This window comes from Protopterus annectens, chromosome 6.part1 (genome assembly GCF_019279795.1).
Source record: "Protopterus annectens isolate FY-2018-M chromosome 6.part1, PAN1.0, whole genome shotgun sequence".
Classification (NCBI taxonomy): Eukaryota; Metazoa; Chordata; order Ceratodontiformes; family Protopteridae; genus Protopterus; species Protopterus annectens.
Window position 1 is genome coordinate 363130403 of NC_056738.1, and position 22583 is coordinate 363152985.

The 22583-nt window shown below is 39.4% G+C and overlaps 1 protein-coding gene and 1 non-coding gene across 3 annotated transcripts in view; both read right to left on the reverse strand.

Moving 5' to 3' along the window:
* Nucleotides 1-22583, reverse strand: part of MAJIN (membrane anchored junction protein) — a 488974-nt gene that overhangs the window by 41085 nt on the left and 425306 nt on the right. The gene's annotated exons all lie outside the window — the stretch shown is intronic.
* On the reverse strand, nucleotides 16561-16633 carry TRNAV-AAC. The gene has a single exon. It is a non-coding gene; the product is annotated as a tRNA-Val (tRNA).

Sequence of the window (22583 nt, forward strand, 5' to 3'; positions counted from 1 at the left end):
GTCAGCTGCGAGGATGGAGCCGATGACTTCGAGGATTTTGGGGATTTCACTGGCTGTGAACCCTTTGCCGGTGAATCCTGGGGTTTTAACAGACCCCTAAGAATCAGTTTGTTCTTACGCTCCTGCAGGACTCTTGGACTAAAGGCATGGTAAACAGAACAAGAGTCATGCAGGTGAACAGTGCCCAAACAGTAGACACAACTAGTGTGCCCATCTGTCAGAGACATCTTCTGACAGCATTAGTCACACTTCCTGAATCCAGAAACCTTAGCTTCCTTAGACATGACTGAACCAAAAAAAGGGAAGACTAAGTAAGCAGATACAGACAAAAAACAGTACTACACTAGACAAAACACACCAGTACTATCTAAAACTGTAAAGGAAATCTAAGAAATAATATAATTATATATCTATATATTTTTTTTTACAATAAGGGGAAAAATAGAAGTAGGAAAGCCTCTAAGTTAAAGGGCTAACCTAGGGATGGGGGAAGGATGGAAAACTGTCTAACTTAAACGAGTTCTATCAAAAAAGGTAGAGACTATAGAAATTATAAATACAACACGTATAACTAACTCTAAAAAATAAAGGATACTAGAATTTTAAATTCTAAGTTTAGACAAAAAGTCAAATATACGAGCTTGAGCCAGAAAAATGACACTCTCGCAGCTGAAGCGGCAAACGAGATCTGGGTAGCTATCCCTATGCATTATAGGATAAGGGGTAGCCTCGAGCCAGTAAACAGCTCTCGAGCTATTGAAGATGGCCAAGTCGGAGCCGAGGATCGGCTCCGATCCCAAACAGCAAGAATGAAGGCGAGATAGACAACTTAACATTATATCTTTCCTTACTTGACATCACATCAGGTTTTCTCTAGAAAAAAATATATTGATACTATGGCTTGGCTCAAACTCCATGACTTGAAATGTCCAAAAAATCCCTAAGTGTAGATTAGCAGGCTTAGGTAAATTTTATACCAAATATCCTGTTGTCATTGTCTATTGGTTTTGTAATGATGTTTTACTGGGTGGTTAGTAAATGGCTTTTTGTTTACTGGCACTAAATACTAGATTTCAAAGAACTTTCAATGTCTCAGTCCAACTTTTCATATTAAACTCAAGTTTGCACTGGGGATATATGGGTTCTGTTCATGTGGGACTACATAGCACTGGTTAGAATACACCTTTGCATAGTTGTCATTGCATCAAAAATAAAATCTTCTGTTTATTTCACCAGAAAAATATACTCTTCTGTTGTAATATGGCAGATTCCATTGCAGTGGGCAGATGACTTTTGCTCAGGATGGATTATGCAGTACCAGTCCAGAATACATCACTACTGCATTACCACTGCAACAGAAGTAAAAAAAATATATATTCATTCCACCATAAAAGGGATTACCACAACTCAAAGCTAAAAATTATAAGCAGCTAATGTGGTGGGATCAAATTTGGTTCTTGGCTGTATTTAAATACTTAAGGGTAAAACTGCAGACACAGTTGCAGTTGATACCTTAGCTTCCTAGTATGATTTCTGGAAAACTGTGTTGTGAACTCTCAATGGGGAACCCATAAACGGTCTTTATTATAGCTAACAAATGCTGGTGTTCTCAATGCCATAGTCTGACATTTTGAATTATGCTCAGTCTCCACTGTGGTGTGACATATGACTTATGATCTGGATGCACTGCTCCTAAACATATAACTACTGACTATATATATGTATGTATATGCAGACACAGTCTTGAGCCAAATTTCGCATTAATTCTTTGAATCTTGATCTATTTTGGATGTGGGTATTTTTAGGTGTGCATGCCATAAGTGTATGCTAAGAAAAAAGCCCTGACAATCTACTGTTGCTTCCTAATTGTCTTGTAAACTCCATGAAAGGTGGTAGTTATTAGGTCATTAAGGGGTTAGATAGATGATTCAAACATAATTCCTCGAAATGTTATTATAAATATTCAAAGGGTTCATATGCCTCTACTGCCAATGTCTGACATTTTGATCTACTATATGATTTATGCTTGGTCCAGGGTCCAGTTCGTACCTCCAGTCATTGCATACATGGAGTTCACACATTCTTCCCAACTGCATAGGGTTTCTGCAGATATTCTGTCTTCCTTCCACCTCCAAAAATTGGCTGTTCTAGACTTTCTCTTTATATATATCTATCTAGATCTATATCTATCTATACACACACATATATATATATATATATATATACACACATATATATATATATATATATATATATACACACACACATATATGTATATATGTATATAAATATATCTATCTATATCCATATCTACGTTTATTGTTATGTCTGGAAATGGGCCATAATGACCATTTCTCTTACCCAGTTAACAAATAAACAAACAGCATTAACTTAAAGTAAATTAAATTCCACTGAGGTACATTCAAAATTCAGCAATGGCTTAGACAATACAGTTGTGTAATTTGAACTTACCATAATAGTATATGTTTAAATGATCACTGCAAGTGTAACCTTAGCTATATGGGTTATATTCTGCCAAAGATATAAGGCCAGCTAGCTTCCAAATCTTCAGGGCACCTTCAACTTGCCCAGACTGTCAAGCAAGTTGAGCTGAGCTGGCTAAAAACAAGTTTGGACGTGAAGCCCATCAGTGCTTCCCTGCCAGCAGAAAACAAGAACCTCAACCCTGAAAGGGCTATGCTAGGAATAACAAAACATAAATGTCCACAACCTGGTATAAGAAACACACAAAAAAAAAACAACAGGATGAAGGGAGGAAGGGTCTACTGCAGCACTGATCATTCACACATATACTGTTATTGTAAGTTCAACTTAAGCAACTGTAATATGTTCATCATATTGATCACATCTGCAGTAGCCTTAGTTATAAACTATATTTGGGAGGTGGAAAGAGAAAAGTCCAGGGACCCCTAGACAATGGTCCTAGCAAAGTTTCATCTGGACGTAGAGAAGGAATCAGCCTTATAGTACTTTGTAAAAGTATGTACAGAGGATCAAATAGCAGCTTCTAGAATATTTCTATAATCCAACCCATTTCAAAAGGCCATAGATGAACCCAAGGTCCTGGTAGAAAGGATCTTGACCCGGCCTAGAATAGATTTGTTATTGTGAGTATAACAAACGGTAATAGCTTTAGATACCATGTGGAAATAGTCTGTTTTGACACAGGTTTTCCCTTCTTCTTACGTTCACAAGAAATAAACAATTGATAAAAAGCGCTGAGATATATAGTTTTGGCAAGATTGTACTTAACTTGTCAGTGGACATCCAAGGCAAAGCATAGTCTTTATCCCTCATTTTTAAATTCAGTAAAGAAAACAGAGAGAATGGTAGGCTGGCTTAAAGCAAACTTAGATATCACTTTAGGCATAAATGAAGGATTAGTTCTCTTAAAAAAAAAAAAAAAAAACAATGTCCCTATTGAAAATAAGGTAGGGTTGATTCATCATAAGAGCTTGCAACTCAGATACCCTTCTTGCAGAGGTAAGAGCAATCAGTAAATCTATCTTCCATGTTAAAACCTCATATTAGACAGCTTATCTGGTTCAAATGGAGCAAGTCTTAGCTTCTCTGACACAAAATTAAGATCCCAAGGAGGGGCCACCGGTTTACTTGGCAGCCTCTTATGCAAAACCCTGTTCAAGAACATTCTGATATGAGACTGTCTTGAAAGAGAAGGATCTTATGGGCAGACATGCTGAAATGGCCAAAAAATTAACCTTGATAAAAGAATAAGAAAGGCCATACATAGTAACTCACACAAATATTGTAAAACTAGAGAACAACTAGCCTTGAACAAGAGCAGTTTATGCTACTGGTGCCAACCTGAAAACCTTTTCCATTTGCTAATATATGATTTTCTAGTATCAGGTTTTCTTGCCTCCATTAGTACCTGCTGCACATCCTCAGTAAACAGGTGCCTAAAAGGAATTAAGACCTTATTATCCAGGCAGTCAACAGAAAATGATTGCTGTTGGACTGTATCAAACACCCCTGTTCCTGTGTGGCCATTTCTGAAAGAAGGGAGAACCACAGTAGCCTAGGCCGGAAGGAAGTCACCACAGTGATCTTGGGGGATTCCTTCTGAATCTTCAGAAGTACCTGGGATATTAGTGGAAAGGGTGGAAAAGCATACAAGAATATTCCTGTCTAAAGAAAAGGCATCAGCCTTCTAGGCCTTCCTGCATAGATTCCTGGTACAGAATCTTGCCAGTTGATTGTTAAAAGAGGAGGGGTAAAGGTCCCCTTGATGATCTCCCTACAGATGTATTAAATGTTGAAAGATCCTCCTGATCTAGTTTCCATTCTTCAGGGTCTGCCTTTGTTCTGCTTAGCTTGTCTGGAACACAGTTTTTGCTCTAACGGAAGGGAGGATGCTTGCAGAGTAAGACTGTGCTGCAAAACTATATCCCAAGCTAACATGGCTAGTCTGCAAAGGGGGTATGATCTGGTTCTCACCTACTTGTTGATGTACGGTCTGAAGCTACTCTGAAGAGGTCCTGCGGCCCAAAGATGGTTCAGAGAGTGCCTTGATCAAGGCAAGCAACTCCTAGATACTTATGTGCTTGTGTCTATCATTGTTATCCCACATTGCTGCACTTATATTCCTCCTGAAACTGCTCCCCAAGCCAAGTCTGAATCATCTATGGTGAGTGACTGCTCTGGGGAGGGGAAGGAGGAGGGGAGACCTGGATTTAAGGATATCTGTTGTCTCCACTAAAAGATTTCTCTTCTAACACACCCTAGTATTGGAATTTGAAAAGATAAAGGATGTTGGGACTAAGAGATTTCAGATACCACTGTATCTTTCTCATGTGGAATCTTGTTGCTAAATAGAAAAATGGAGATTAAGACTTAATAGTAGAAAAAAAGGACCAGGGTAGGAGTGGGTCACAAGGTTTCTTGAACGGTCGTTCAGATATATTGGACTGAGCTTGGTTTTGAAAGGTTAGAGACTTCTTTTAGGAACTCCCTTGCCATTTGTTCTAAAAAGTCTGTTTACCTGAATTCTGTTGAGACTGTTTATCCTGTTTTCTGCCAGAATGGAAGAGGAGATAGAAAATCAATTGGAAAGGGAGAGATGAAAAATCTTTACATAGATCGGCTTGCCATTTCCATCACACTCTTTTTTTATCACTTCTGCAGCAGAGGGTCCAAATATTGGAACTCTATCCAAGGGAGAATTTAACATTTCATTTTTAACATCATCTGGAAGGTTCTGAGAATGCAGCCTTGCAAACCTCATTAAATCAGTACCAGTGGCCATAGCCTTGGAAGTATCAATAGCATCAAACATACATTGCAAACAATGAATAACAACATGTTCAAAAGAAGAAACTACGTTATTTAAGGCAGGTTTTTTAATCAAAAGAAGAAACTGCAGATGAAACATTTCTCATAATTACACAATTTGTCAGAAAAAAATTAACATGCAAATCTGACAATTTAAAATTCTGATAACCAAAGTTGTAGACATATACATTTTTTCCATACTTAGCAATAATTTTCCCACTCTTATCAGAAGAGTAGAATTGGATTTAACTAACTGCTTAGCAACAGTGGGATCAACTAAGGCTATAGCAGCTGGGTCAGGTTTGGGAATAATGTATAAAATGTAAAAGACTGAGAAATTTTATACATCCTATCTGCATTTTTAGGGGCAGCTGGCTGACTAACAGGAAACTTTCAGGTAATACCTCACACATCCTCTAAAGCTGACAGAACAGGAGGAATGGGTAGAGGTTCTCGAAAATCCTTCTGTAACAACTAATACTATTTTCAGAGGGACTCAGAAGCCTCAGTGTTCTCTTACTGAAAACACTGGCACATTCTAGCAATACTCTCAGAAAAAAGAACCCACCATGGGGCGAATATGAAATGGAGCTCTTCTCTGAATTTGAATCAGAAATCTGAGGAAAAAACCCAGATCCGTTCCTTCTTCATTCTGTTCAGATTTAGTAGCTTGACTCTCTTTAGGAAAGAAAGAATCCCTCTTTAACCACAGGGCACTCGGAAACTACTGAGTACGAGCACTAATTAAAACTGAAAATAATAGAGGTTTAAAACCCGGCTTCGCAAGTGACTTCTACAAACTTTATTAATGCTTAACAGTTATCACCACGTTTTCATTCAAAGCATGGGACTTCCTCAGATATCTACCCATAACACATCTTAGTTCATTAAATACCATCCCTATCAATCATGTTAAGAACTAATGAATTACTAATTAGATACATCATTACCAAACAGTCAACAAAACAAAACAAATAGTAGGTACCAAAAAGTGCTTATAGAACTTCTCAGAAATTCCCATTTTACACAAACACTTAAAAACTGCAAACTCTAAAAATTATTTTAAAAATTATATTTGGATTCATTATAAAAATCAGTACTACTTGTTTTTTATTAAAATCAACACAATACTATCATCTTGTGGACCAATAATGCTAAAACAATTATATCCAGAGCAAAAATGTATATTGCACGTCTATCTTCTTCGAGACCTGTTTTTATAAAATTAAAGCTTTGCTGCCCTAAATTTTAAAGCATGTGTTATCGGTAGATATCTGATGAAGTCCTATGCTTTGGATGAAAATGTGTGATAACTGTTAAGTGTTAGCAAGGTTTGTGGAAGTCAGTTGCGAAGCTGTGTTTTAAACCTCTCCTTGTACTCTGTATTTTCCTAGTGCCCTTTGGTTTGTTGGTTTTGTTTTGTTTTTGTCTCGGGCTCTTTATCCTTCAGGTTTTAAGAATCCTTCTTTCCTTCAACAGAAACTACTTTCTAAGAAAAATCAATACCTGAATTAAACCCTGACTCAGACTCATTAAACTACTCTTGTCTAAGAAATTTGAGGAAGAGTAGATAAATGCTCGGTTTTCTGACAGCAGAAATGGGGCCAATCATGTTACTAATGGCAGCAGCTGCTTCCCCAGGGATAGGTACAGCATTGTGGCACAACAGGGAAACCTTCCGTGTTCCCTCTCCCAGGACTGACAACAGTGGCTCTCCCTTGCCTAATGAGGGGACTTAACAGCTGCAGAGGATGTGGCTAACCCCAGTCTGTAGTGGCTGTAGGTGCTACACCAGAGGGATCTGGGGTAAAAGATGAGTGGTCTGACATACAAAAAATGCTCACAGCCGAGTCGCCCACCTGCAGTTGATGCAAACTGCTAGTCTGTTGTGGTGGCTAGGCTATTTGCTTAACTTTTTCTTTCTGTGGCAAGAAGGACTGACCATGGGACTGGTAGTCTGTTCCATGGTCAAGCCGAAAATGGTGCCTCTTTCTTGGGAAGACAAGGAGCAAATGCCAGTTATACTACTAGTCCACAAAAGTTATATTTTTTTGAAAGAAAAAAACACAGTAAAAAGCACTTTCAATCACAACGCCAGCCTCACCAATGAAAAATAAATACATTTTCTCAAAAAAATATGTTCGTTAACACTACTTTTAAAATGACAGAAAAAACGAGTGTTCCATTTAAAAGTACATTACAGTCTCAAGACAGTCCATTAAAACATTACACTCTTAGCTTTAAAATAACTCCCGTGAAGAGTAAAGTAACAAAATGTCAATAAATTTAAGAAAATGGAAGTTTTTTTTTCCCAAAGGGAACTTAACAGCCCAGCAAAGGAAATCCAAAGCCGACCATCAATCCTCAAAAGCCTCAGAGGAGGTACTCTTCAGCACCAATAAAGCTCTGAAAGGCTTCATTCCCAAACTTGTTTTTTAGTCACCACAAAGTGAAAACAGGTACTCTGTAAAAGGCTAAATTAGCCGAGGCACTAGAGACAAGTATTTCTTGCATCTGCTTTGCGGTGCGTGTACTGTGGAGTGGAGATTTTATTAAATTACAGAAGGAAATATACTGGCTTGTTTTCGCTTTGTGGTGACCTTATTTGTATTTGCATACTTGGTGGTGAAGTGTTGTTTTTTAGTCAGTTCAGCTCGAGATGCTTTACAGTTTGAAAACATGGAAGGTGCTTTGGAAGCTGGCCAGTCGTTATCTCCTTGGCAGTATATAACCTATACAGCTAAGGCTACTGCAGGAGTGATCCTTACAATGAACATTACACTTTTACTGGGCTGTCATTACGTAAGAAGTACAAGTCACGTGTGTGTGTGTGTGTGTGTGTGTGTGTGTGTGTGCGTGTGTGTGAAATGGGTGTCTACAGAGACACACATATGTTTCTAAAAAGAAGAAGAATATTTTGACATATAACATACCATTGCTTAAACACTATGGTGCAAAGCAGCCAAAATTATGGATCAAATTCAGCAATGAACTGCATTTAAATCCTTCAGGGCAGATATGCAGTATTAAGTTCATGCTGTACTTGAGTTTCATTGAGAATTATCAAAGGAGTTTTAAATAATACTTAGGATTCAGAAAGATCTCTCTGTGCCTGAGAAAACTACTGCAACTAAAATTAATAGTTTCCACAATCTCAGGGAGTGTGATTCAGAGACATGTTAGCCACAATGAGGAAATACCTCATTACTGGCTAATGTATAAGGCTTTGAATCACATAATGTTAACACTAGTGTAATCTGCACTTTTCTGTGGTAATGACCTCTGGCAGTCTATTTATCGCATCACACCTGTACTCTCCTCATTTATTCTCTCACACACATACACGCATTCAAGCACACATATCCACAGACACACACACACACACACACACACACACACACACACACACACAAGGACAAACTGCCATACCTCTCACCTGTCCCAGAATTTACAGAATATCTCTGACGTGGCTTCTTTATTTTTTCCCTGCACTACATAAATCATATATTATTACAGTCAGTCAGTAATGCTAGACATTAGAGTTTCATTCATCTTAGTGTTCAGAAACTGCATCATAAAGCTAAACCTGCTGCTCTCTTAACTTTTCAAGTGACTGAGTAATATTTAAAAAATTCTCTTGTTGTTTATTTTTCCTACCGGCTTTGTCCGAAAGTCTTGAGCACAGACGTTTAGAGGTATGGCAGCCTCCCCACACAGACACACGCTCATTCCTTTCAATTATCCCTGATTTTACAATAGCCTTAGCAATATGGATTATATCCTGCCAAGGATATAACAGCCAGCCAGCTTCAAGTGCTTCATAGCACCTTCCATGCACTCAAACCGTTAAGCTACTTGAGCTGAACTGCCTAAAATCACATGTTTCAGCACCAAGCTTTCATGCCAGCAGACAGAGGGAGAATGAGCCCGGACAGGACACAGCTAGGAGTAGGAATAAAGATATATACATATATATATATATATATATATATATATATATATATATATATATATATATATATATATTGGGTCTAGGACTATTCACTGAAAGCACATTTCACTGAAAGTCAAATGACTGTGCAGAAATCAACGAAAGCACAATTCACTGAAAACTCAATTCACTGAAACACATTTCACTGAAAGTTATATATGGCCTTTTCCCCACTGTAGTGCGACCCTAGAGTTAGTATATATAGTAAGGCGAGGTGTGGGGGGCGGTGCCCCCACATAGTTTGGATACATATTAAGTTTAGAAAGGAGTAATTTATTGAAATTGCAAGTATCCATGTGTATAGTTCAAAATATTTAAAATAGGTGGGGGGCTACAGGCCCCATACCCACCAATGTGGGGGGCGGTGCCCCCCATACTCCCCTTAATATATATTCTAACTCCAGGGTCGCACTACAGTGGGGAAAAGGCCATATATAACTTTCAGTGAATTGCGCTTTCAGTGAATTGTGCACAGTCAAATGTGTTTCAGTGAAATGTGCTTTCAGTGAATAGTCCTAGGCCCATATATATATATATATATATATATATATATATATATACACACATATATATATATATATATATATATATATATATACATATATAAATATGTATATATATATATATATATATATATATATATATATATATACACACACACACACACACACACACACACACACACACATATACATGTATACATACCCACCCTGACAAAATCAAAAAGCAAAAAAGGGGATGGAAGGAGGGAACGGCTACAGCAGTAGTGATCACGTGAACATTAACTGTTATGGTAACTTACTAACACAGCTGTATTATGTTTATCATATTGATCACTGCTGCAGTAATCGTAGCTATATGTACAAATTACCCTAGCATAGTACATATAATCCAGACCATCTTTTTTTGGAGAATGTTCCTCTGAACCTTAGTGGCAGGAGTGTGCAGTTAGAACTTGTCTGCTGAAGGACTGCTGGAACGGGGCTCAGTTTTTAGCTTTTTTTGGTTAATTTGTTTAAATCAGTTTGCTCATTTGCTACTGTTATATTAAAAAAAAAAATACACTTTATGCATCGCCGCTTAGCTAGGGTTAAACTATTCCTGGCGCCATAAAGTCTGCTCTTCAAACTTTCCTTTAGAACTAGCCAGTTTTTTAGTTTTAGCACTCAAATCTGTTTCTTTGAGCTCAGCACTTGTTCAGAACTCATTGTAAGCAGTAAATAAGCTGCAAATTACTACAGCATTCAACTTTTCTCACTTTTCTAGAGGAAAACAGTTTTTAGTACTTAATAAATAAGCACCTATCCAGGCATGCCTAAGGGTCAGCTCCCGGTGTTTTCTCCTGTCTACCTGATGAATCAGGGCATCTTGGGGCAATGCAGCAATTGCCTCATGTACACAGACAACCTTCTCCTCCTACCACCCAACTCCACAACCTGTGAGAGATGCACTTATATAGCCAAACTGGAAGAAAAGCTCTCTTCACCCAAGATTGGACTAGACAGTCCAAGAGGAGAAGGTGAACACTTACACGACACCACAATCATTGCATAGTCCCTCAAAACCTACACCACCAAAACACACACATAACAACACAAAACACACACCTGCATTCGCGGAGGCTCTCAATAAAAATCTGCTCAAGCAACAGAGACCTCCAAAGCAGAAACAAGTAACCTCCACCCCCAACACAATCCAAATGATATATAGCCCACAAACTCAATGTGCCACTCAACCGCAGCCCATAAGGCATAACAATGTACCCAACACTCTAGTCATAGGTGACTCTATAGTCAGGCACACTGATGTTCCACTCACCAGGCTAAACAAGGAGAAAGTTACTGTCAGCTGCCTGTCAGGTGCCATGATCTGCCACATAACGCACACACTCAGGTCACTCCACAACAAGTACAAATTTGACTCTGTCATTGTCCATGTTGGTGTGAATGACCTGAGACGTACCTACCTGGACTACATGAAAAGAGACATGGACAATGTCTCTATAGACATCTCTAATCTTGTAGCCCAGGCAGGTATGACCCTACCCCTGAGTAGCATCCTACCATCACCCAGAATGATGCCACAGTACAAGGACAAAATGATTGACTTCAACAATTGGCTAAGCTTCTGGTGTCATTCTAAGGGGATCCAGTATCTGTCTGCCTAGGATGACATGATCGACAGACCACGATGCTTTGCCAGAGATTGCCTGCACCTGTTGCCCTTGGGATTCCGGATACTGGCTAAGGCTCTTGCCACCCCTATAGTGCCTTTTTTTTGGCAAGGTTGAAATGACAAATTCACCACCGTAACAGGTACAAGCAAGCAAAATCTGAGGGTAATGCTACTCAATGCTAGAAGTCTAAACCTCAAAATGCATTCACTCGAGGCACTCCTAAAAATGTAGAACATTGACATCTGTGCAGTGACAGAGACCTGGCTCAAGGCTGCAGACAGCACCCCTGCATCACCAGGCTATAATTCATACCCCACCTTTCGGCTACCTAACCTGGACTGAAACACTAAAGGTGGAGGCGTGTCCATATTCATTAAGGATATCCACACCTCCAGGCTAGTTGCTCAGCATAATGCATCCAAGATTATCCAAGTGCAACTAACTTTGGGCAAGACCGCAGTCCAAACTGTAACTTGCTACAGATCCCCCACCATGCCCCAGGATTCCCACTCCTCATTTCTTGATACACTGGAAAATATTAGGGTATAACCCAACACTCTAATAATGGGCAATTTCAACTACACCACCATTAACTGGGAAAACTACTCATGTACCAACTCTTTTGCTCAACGTTTCCTGGAATTCATAAATTCCAATGCCTTGGATCACCTTATCCACACCCCCACCAGGGACAGCAATATCCTAGACCTGGTCATTACCAACATGGGCAACAGATGTTCCACACCACAGGTCAATTCCTCATTGGTCAGATCTGACCACAAGCTAATCTACCTAGATATCCACATCCCGCCCCCACCCCCCATTAGGGAAACCACCGTAAAAAATTTCTCCAAAGCCAACTTCACGCTTCTTAAGACAGAAGTGGCAAACTTCACGACACCCATGCAGACGGACAATAGAGGTATGACTGCTGAATCTTACACAAATGCACTTTATAAGCACTTACACGAGTGCATGGATCATGCTATCCCTAACAGAACCAAGATGCTATCCTGCAAAAAAAAAGATGCCAATCTGGTGGTCCCCTGCCATAAACAAACTCTACAACAGAAGAAAGAAACTGTTGCAAAAAAGAGTAAAATCCCATGACTGGAAGAACTTCCTGGTCAGCCTCAGTAAGAAGCTGAGATCCCTCATACAATCCTGCAAAACTAGTTGTGAAAACAAAATCGCCACTGATTCTAAAGACAGCCACAAAGTATTATATAGCTATGTCAAGAATCTCAATGGCAACACTCAGATCTGCTCTGAGTTATAGCACAATGGCACTAAATATACAGAACCAACTGATATTGCCAACATCCTGGCAGATAGGTTCACTGCTAACTTTACCCACCCCCTAAAGGACCCATTTCTATACAGGTAGAATGCAAAGTTCCTGTAATCACGGCTGCACAGGTAAAAACCACTCTCTCCAAAAGCAAGAACACAGCATCCATGGGACCTGACAACATCCCAAGCTGCGTTCTACATGAACTACAGAATGAAATGGCACCCCACCTAAGCACCATGTTCAATCATAGCCTCACCGCAGGCTTTGTGCTCACTGAATGGCGCAAAGTGACGGTTATCACACTCCACAAAGGGGGAGCCACCACAGACCACGGGAACTACCACCCCATTAGCCTAACAAGCCTGGTCTGCAAGGCGATGGAACTTATCATCATGGAACTTATAAACAAAGACATTGGTAATCTGCAAACTCTGGACCCCACCCAGTTCGGGATTGTAAAAGGCAGATCATGTCTCCTAAACCTGATTGACTTCTTTGAAGCAGTCACCAAAGCAGTAGACAAGGGTAAGGTGGTTCACACAGCCTATCTAGATCTCGCCAATGCTTTTGATACCATCCCCCACGCTGGAATTATAGATAAACTCACTAAACTAGGTATAAATCCCTATGTCACAAGATGGGTTGCCAACTGGCTCACTGACAAAACCCACATTGTGAAAGTAGCAGACTCCAAATCCGACTTCAGACCAGTGACAAGTGGGGTAACACAGGGTTCAGTCCTGGGTCCTCTCCTGTTTGGTATCTACTTTTCTGAAGTACAGGCTAACACAGAAGGTCTTTGGCTAACGAAGTTCGCAGATGACTGTAAACTAGGAGCCATAACTGAAACTCCTAACGATGTGGACATCCTACAAAAGGGCCTCACGGAGACAGATGCCTGGTGTCAAAGCCATGACCTCAAGCTCAATGCCAAAGAGTGCATTGTCATCCCCTTTGGTAAAAACTCTGTACTCATGAGATACCACAAAGGTGGTAGTCTAGTTAACATCGAAAGTGTGATAAGAGACCTTGGGGCACAGAGTAGTCTCTCCTTTGATAATCACACCGCCACAGTAGTCAGGAAATCCTTCTATGTGGCACACTTCAACAGAAAAGGTTTCTCATCTAGGAAAAAAGAGGTCACTGTTCCCCTCTACTCGTCACTCATTAGACCCATTATAGAGTACAACGTCCCTTTTGGTATGTACCTCACAAGACATCTACAACAACTGGAAAGGCTGCAGAAATACCTCACAAAGAGGGTTACCAGCCTCAAACAGATGCCCTACGCAGACCGTCTCAAAAAAGTCCAGCTTTACTCCGTCGCATATCGCCTACTCAGAAGCGATCTCTGCCTAACATACTAAGTCATGTCAAACCCAGAGCTGTTGGACATGCTCCACTTAAAGAAATCCCAGTCCCTCTGAGCTACATGCTCAAGGGGCCTAAACCTTGTCACCACAATAAACAGAACATGCTGGAGATATAGATTCCTGTCCCAGAGATTTCCCATACTCTGGAACAAACTACCTATCTATATCAAACAAAGCTCCTCATTAGCACTCTTCAAGAAAAATCTTGATGACTGGATGGCAAATAGGAAATTCACCCGGGGATCACCTCTGTGGCTCTGCTAGTCAGGGGCACAGGAAAATAATTTTCTTGGGTAGCAAAAGTGAGGGTACCTTTTTGCTAGGCTTGTATAGGCCCTAGTACCTACCTATGAACATAGTACATTTGGGAGATAGATCGAAAGGGTCCAGGAGCCCCTGGAGAATCATCCTTGCAAAGCCTGATCCAGACCTAGATGAGGAATCAAACTTGAATTGCTTTGTAAAAGTATGAACAGAGGACCAAGCTGCTGCTTCGAGAATACTTTTAGAATCCAACCCTTTTCAAAAAGCCATAGATGAAGACAAGGCCCTGGTAGAGTGGGCCTTGACTCTGCCAGAGATTATTTTGCTGTGGTGAGAACAACAGTCTGTTTTGTCACAAGCTGTTCCTTCTTCTTACCTTTACAAGAAATGAACGACTGATCCACAAATCCGAAAGATTTTGTTCTGTTCAAGATCGTATCCGAGTATTCTGTGAAAGTCCAAGGTATGGAGTATTCATTTTCATTCATTTTTAGACTTACAAGAGAAAACAGGCAAATGGATAGTTTGGCTTAAAGTAAACTCAGATACCTCTTTAGGCATAAAACAGGAATTATTTCTGAAAGACCTTATCTCTGTAGAAAATGAGACAGCGTTGCTCACCTTAAGATCTTGCAACTCAGATACTCTTCTGGAAGAGGTCAGAGCAATCAGTTAAGCAGTCTTCCTTCTTAAGTACCTCAAGTCAGACAGATAAGCTGTTTCATATGGAACAAGTATTAACTTGTCCAACACAAAATTAAGATCCCAAGTAGCAGAAACCAGTTTTTTTGGTGGTCTCTTATGAAACCCCCCTTTCAAAAACATTTTGATATGAGAATACCTTGCAAGTGGAGGATCCATGGGCAGAAATGCTGAAATGGCAGATAAATGAACCTTGGTGTTTCATAAGTGTTTACTAGGCTAACGCCCACAAGGGCCTTTTTATAAGCCTAGTCATGCATCCCAAATCTCTGACAAGTTCTGATATCCTTGATAAGAGTAAGCAGGGACTTAAGAGATGAAACATTTACAAGCAGGAGCCTGGGAGATGAACCATTTACAGGCTGCCTGTGTCCATTAGAGACATAGGTGCCAAACCAGGGATGAATTTCCTGTTCCCCATCCAACTGTCCAAGTTACACTTGAATTGGGTTAGGGAGGAACTCTGTTTCTCATGGATAAGGAGCCTGTTCCAGAGAAGGAGTAGTGTCTGGGATACATACCTGTCTCTCTAGCAGGTCCTATTTATATCACAGGCAAGGTTTAAGTCTTTAGAGTGGGTAATTCTGGTGCTGTTTGTTTTGTGAATATGCAGGAGGTCCATCAAAGTGGGGTTTGACAATGCCCTTCATGCCATGCATAAATCTCCCCTCCATAGCCTGTAAGAAACAGAATGCAGGGATAGGGCCTTGAGGCAGTCTGCACATAACATGTTAATTACACCCTGTATTCTTTTAGTCATGAAACTCTGTGGACGTTTTGAATGTTGGATATGCTTGGTGAGGTACATACTACCAAAGGGGGTACTCTACTCAATGATAGGTCTGCTGAATGCCGAATACAGTGGAACAATGACTTCCATGGACTTAGATGCCATATGTTTGTTTATAAAGTTGCGCAACACAGAATGATTTCCTCACTACAGTAGACACTTGATGGTAAAAGACTAGATTATTGTCTATGTGGGCCTCTAAGTCCCTGACTACTGGGTCAACTCTAAGGGGTGTGTTGTCAAAATGATAGTTACCAGGGGTGGATGACTTCCCGAAGGATACTATTGTGCATTTCTTGGCATTTAGTTTAAGTCCGTGGCTCTGACTCCAGTTGTATGTCTATGTCAGCCCTTCCTGGAGAACATTTGTGTTGGTTTGGGATTCAATGACAGCTCCTAATTTACAATCATAATCATCTGCAAATTTAGTCAGCCAGAGGCTATTAACATAGGCCTTGACTTCACAGAAGTAAATGCCAAAAAGGAGCAGTCCATCAGTTATGCTTCAGTTGTCAACAAATGTGTTCATATGCTTCTTATCGCAAAAACGTCTGTTTAGATAATCTTTTCACTATTTTCACTCCTAAAGTCAATTTTGATATTCTCTTTCACACTAAAGGGAAACTTGCCTACCCTACTTACACTTCTCTAACATAATGGTTCTGCTGGGAATTTGACCCAGGCCCTTCTGCATGTTAAGCAGATGTGATTACCACTACACTACACAACCTAAATGGAAGAGCTGGCAAGACCAAATAGTAGTAACCCATACAAACATTGCAAAAGCAGAGAAACACTATCTGTGAATGGATTTTGGTTATGTTTTTGTAACCAATTAGAAAACCTTTTTAATTTGCTAATATATGATTTTCTAGTAGCAGGCTTTCTTACCTCCATTAGTATCTGCTGCATGTCCTCAGTAAATAGGTGCCTAAAGGGAATTAAGACCCTATCATCCAGACAATCAGATGAACTTAATTAGGGTCGGGGTGTATCAAAGAGATCTGTTCTTGTGTCAGTAGATCCATTCTGTGAGAAAGCTTGTGGTAATTGCACCTGGCCATTTCCAAAAGAAGGGAGAACTACAGTTGTCTGGACCAGAAGGATGCCTCTTGGGAGATTCCTTCTGACTACTGATTATCAGTGGAAATGTTGGAAAAGCATATAGGGACATTCCTATCCAAAAAAAAGAAAATAAAAGAAAACAAAAGGCATTTGTCTTCTAGGCCATCTTGCATGGAGTCCTGGAGCAGAACTTTGCCAGTTGATTGTTCAGACAGGAGGCAAAGGGGTCTACTTGAGGAACTCCTCACAGATGTATCAAATCCTGGAAGATCCCTAATCTAGTTTTAATTCATGAGGGTCTGCTTTTGTTCTGCTCAGCTTGTCTGCCACACAGTTTTGCTCTGACAGGATGCAGAATGAGACTGTGCTGTGAAGCTATATCGCGAGCTAACAATGCTAGTCTGCAATCAGGTAAGACCTGGATTCCCCTTGCTTGTTGATGTACCACATGACTGTGACATTGTCTGCAACAACTTGAAGAGGTCCAGGGGGCCAAAGATGATTCAGACAGTTGAGTGATTTGATCAGAACAAGTATCTCCTTTATATTTATCTGCTTGTGTCTGTCCTTGGTGTGCCACACAACTGCACTTGTATCTCTCCTAAAACTGCTCCTCATGCATAGTCCGAGGCACCTATGGTGAATGTTTTGGAGCAGGAGGGGAGAAGGGAGACCTGGATGTAGGTATATTTACTATCTCTACCAAGTGATTTTTTCTTCTTACATACCCCAGAAATGGGATTTGAAAAGATAATGGATGCTGGTCTAAAAAATGGTTGCACACTTATCAAAAATTTGATTTCAGCTCTCCCTGTGTGAAAACAGAAACTGAGAAATAACAGCCAGTAAAATCAGCATTTGGGGCAAAATTCAGTTACTGGCTAGTAAGTACATGGCCTGGATGCCAACAACGAAGAAATTTTGAGAATCTGAAAGAAAATCAAACAGAAAAGGTGAAGAGAAAACATTAGCTGGAAAGAATCCTGCATCAGTTCAGCAAAAAGTAGTTCAAGTTTCAGCTTTGGTACATAAGATGGCTTACAGTTATTTAGATGAAAAAAAGTCAAATGTCCTTGTAGGTGATTAAAATAAACGAAATACTAAAGGACTATGTCAACTCAAATAAATGGATGGAAAAATAGAACTTTTATTTAGTTATTCTGATTAGATGATAAAACTGCAAAAATCAGAGGATGAAATGAAGAGAATGTTGGCTGGATATTTTCAAAACAGCTGTTTCAAATAATGTTAGAACTAGAAGACAGAGCATGCAGAGAAAACCTGACACTGCATGCAGTACCAAAGAAATGAAGAAGCAGACTGTAATAATTTTATGAAAGCACAAATAAACAACTTGTCTGGTATTTCACAGGAGGATTTGTTAATTGAAAGGGCACATTGAGTATTAGCTCTAAACATGGCCATGAGAAAGCAGCCAAGACCTTTGTAATTGTATCAGCAGAAAGAGTTGATCCTGTCAAAACTGCAGCAGAAGAGAAAGTATTTAAAACTGGAGACAGCAGACTATTTGTGGAAAATGATTATTCATTGTACACCAGGCAGAAGGGAAGCAACTCAGGGAATGTCGAGACACAAGTGGGGGAATCAAGCTGCGGTAACTAGCTGTCTTCAGTGTATTTTTTCCTGGATGATCAAATATACTTTTGATGCAGAAAAGACTACGCAGGAAATAAAGTTCATGCAACAAAAAGTGATCCAGGAAACTGAAGTGGACCCTGTTTCTCATTCTTCTGGTAATAAAGTTCATAGATAGACTTTGTCAGTGAAACCATTTACAATATTCCAAAGGAAAATACTTGACAGACAGAATAAAACACATGAACTAGAAGAATCAGGAGTACCTTGGACTTAAATCAAAAGCTGGTGTTAGGAGACAGAGATGAATAGGATGAAGACCAATAACACTGAAATTAGCTAATACATGAGAGACTATAACATATCAATCACATTTGGGAAATATGGCTTTACAAAACAATTGGCTGAGAAAGACTAGACTTTTTCTGACTTGGTTACATTTGTGGGTGGTCAACAAAATATGTATTCCACTTTATGTCGTTAATATTTAGAAGGACACTAAAACGGATACAATATCACTGAAAACAAAGCAATGTTTGTTCTTATTAGTATCTGTATAAAACAATTTAATACATAAAATGCATGTTGTATAGTAAAGCTGTTCTGTATAGTGTGCATCAGGGATATTTTAAAAGCTGGGGAAATCTTTTCAGTGACTACTGTATGTGTTAAAGATATTAAAGTTGACAATCACCTTTTTTGGTTATAAAAATATAGGCTTTAATGTATAACAGGAGAAGAAAGGCTGGAGAGAAACCAAGATTAAGTTAATATGCGGTGATCTTGGGTTGCTGGGATGGGGTTGAAGTGTAAAAGTATATTGACTATATTATACAGAAAATGAAAAGATAATGGTTGTTGATGTTAAGAACAGAGACTTTGAATATCATTGTATCCTACTCACACTGACTCGTGACAAGTGTATCATGAGAATCATAAATGCTACAATACCCAAAACCCAGAGGCATTCCCTCGCAATGACTGAAGTATGAGAGGAAAACGTTTGAAATAGATCTACCTGTAGATCTATATTTTTTCCTGTGGAACAAAAGCTCTTCAAAATTAGGTATCTGGCAGAAACCCCAGGAACATGATCTTCTGTGAAGGACTACAAAAAGACATTTAAATGTTCTCTTGGGATCCCAGCTTCTGTAAGAGATCTTTCACCCAAGTGAGAGATTCCCGATACTTTGAAAAAGTCTCTACAAAAATAAGCAAGTCATCCAAATATGGAAAACTGTGGATATGATGACATAAGCTATAACTGAAGTTAGACACTTTGTGAACACTCTTGGTACAGTGGATAGTCCAAAGGGTAAGTCCAGAGACTTGATAACATGACCCAGACACAGAGGACCTTAACTCACTCAAGCCTATATCGCCTTTTTTGTACATTTCAAGTTCACACCCATACCTCCTTAAGGTGTCCAGAACTTTTTTGGGTCTGGCATCTTTAACTAAGTGAGTTACCAGCTAAGAAAAGGCAGTACTAGAAGGGGCAAGGAGTTGTTAACAAAATGACACTAAGTGTAAGTATTAAGTATAAGTAATGACACTAAGTCTAGGATGACCTGCAATGGAGAACTTATTATTTATATTTTCATATTTACGTTAATTTGTTCATAATTGAGAGACCTATATTTTATTGAGGTATATTGTGTGCAGCATGAATGTGGGAGACAAGACAATTCACTAAAAATGCTGGATTACAGTGCATATGAAAAGTATACACACCCTTGTTAAAATGCCATGTTTTTGTGATATAAAAAAATGAGACCACAATAAATCATTTCAAAACTTTTCCCACTTTTAATGTGACCTATAACCTGTACAATTCAATTGAAAAGCAAACAAATCTATTAGGGGGAAAATATAAAAAATAAAAAAGCATACAATAAGCTGGTTGCATAAGTGTGCATACCCTTAAACTAACACTTTATATATATATATATATATATATATATATATATATATATATATAGAGAGAGAGAGAGAGAGAACAACAATAGCTCTATCCAGTTTCCTCAAAGGGCTTCATTCGGATAGAGACGATTTAGCCATTTTTGGCATAAACAATACATCTAATACTTCCAATGGGACTATGCACTCCAATACTTGTGAAATAGAATTTTACAAACTTAATAAGAGCATGAGGGCCCTACAGGCCAACATTTGGCATGCCAAATTATTTAAGGCATACATAAGCAAGGATATTTCCCCTAGAGGTTTGAGGGTGTGTATTAGTGACAGAAGCTGACCCTACCCTCATACAGCAATGGGCAGAAGTGTAACATAAGGCATCCATGGATCTTGTCTGTACATTAGCCTCATATTATGATAGAACCATTACAACCATATGTAATGATATTACCCAATTTGAAAATGATGAAGGATACAATCAATGTCTGAGGAAATTGAGCCAGGACCTCTTGGTACTGGAGCAGCAACTAAAGGAGAAAAAGACCCACAGAGATGTCTCCGATTATGAGGCAGGTCACCCATATGCAAATAGCAAACATGTTAGATTTGTAGCCTCTAACAGGAATGTAAATAAAAGAAAGAGGCCACGCTCTATACTTAAAAAATCTACGACCTCCAGTGGTGAGGGATCAGGGGAAGATTCTTCCTCTGGATTGGAGTCTTATGCACAGAATGTCACAGATTCACCTACAGCCAAAAAAAGTAACATGACTACCCCTTTAGGGTTAAACCAAAGTGGGGGGGGGGTAGGAAACACAGGGCCGGAAAGCATGGAACAACTACACAGGCTAATGGTCAAGAAGTAATACTGAACAATGCAATAAATATTTCTTCTGTTCCTCTTTCACCTTCTCATGTGAATTTACTTAATAAAGGACTGAATTTTATAACAGGTTTTTTTGTGCCTGAGGATACTTTTGCATAGGATGCATCATCTTTTTGTAGATGTCTTAACCTGAAACTTTTCTTCCATACAGCATCTGACTTACGACCACAATCTGGATTTAAATATCACAAGTCTAGCTCTAATCCACCCATGCATCCTACTATCTTTATGTTCCAAAATTCGATCCTCAAATATCTACACTTTAACTTTATGGAACATCAAATAAAATCTAACAATTTATCCAAACAGGAGATGGACATGGTACAGGAATTGGGTAAGAACAAAGATATAGTTATTTTGCCAGCAGACAAGGTTGGTACTATTGTGATACAGGATATGATACAATATCAAGAAGAAGCCATGCGACAACTTTTGAACAAATGACATTATACATATATGGTATGTGACCCCACCAAATGTTTTAAGAAACAGATCGATGACTTTCTTCATCTTGCCAGAGAAGAAGGCATTATTACAGATGACACTTTATACCACCTTACAGTTAGGGATCCCTTTAGTCAATACATCTACGTCTTACCAAAAATTCATAAAAACATGCAAAATCCATCAGAGAGGCCTACTGTCTCTGGCAGAGGATCCATTACAGAACCTCTTTCCTAATTTCTGACACTACACCTTAACCCCCCTACTCATACACGTAAGAGCTAGAATACAAGACACCACGGAATTTCTGAGGATCATTTCAGACATGCGACTGGAGGCTGGGTGGTTTATGTGTACTTTGGATGTTTCTGCATTGTACACTAGTATCCCTCATTGGGCGGGCTTGGAGGCTCTTGATACTGGTTTACAAAGACCGAGCTATACCCACTGGGTTTTAACACTTTTTTGGACTGTTTAACAGAAAGTACAGTTTTGTACCTACCATAAATGTAGATGTTCGAAGATCCACATTGCTGCAGTCCTTACACTTGGGTAGTCCGCTGTCCTCGGTCGGCCCGAATATCAAAGTATAAGGCTGACGTCGGTCAAGGCGCATTTGACTGACATCAGGACGTCAGGGTACAAATGCGCATGACCGACGTCATATCCTCAGTCTTTTCTTGCCCCAGATGTCAGAAGACCCTAAAAATAAAGGTCAAAACCAAAAGACCGCAAACAACCAACCAACCACCCTTGCATTAACTATATG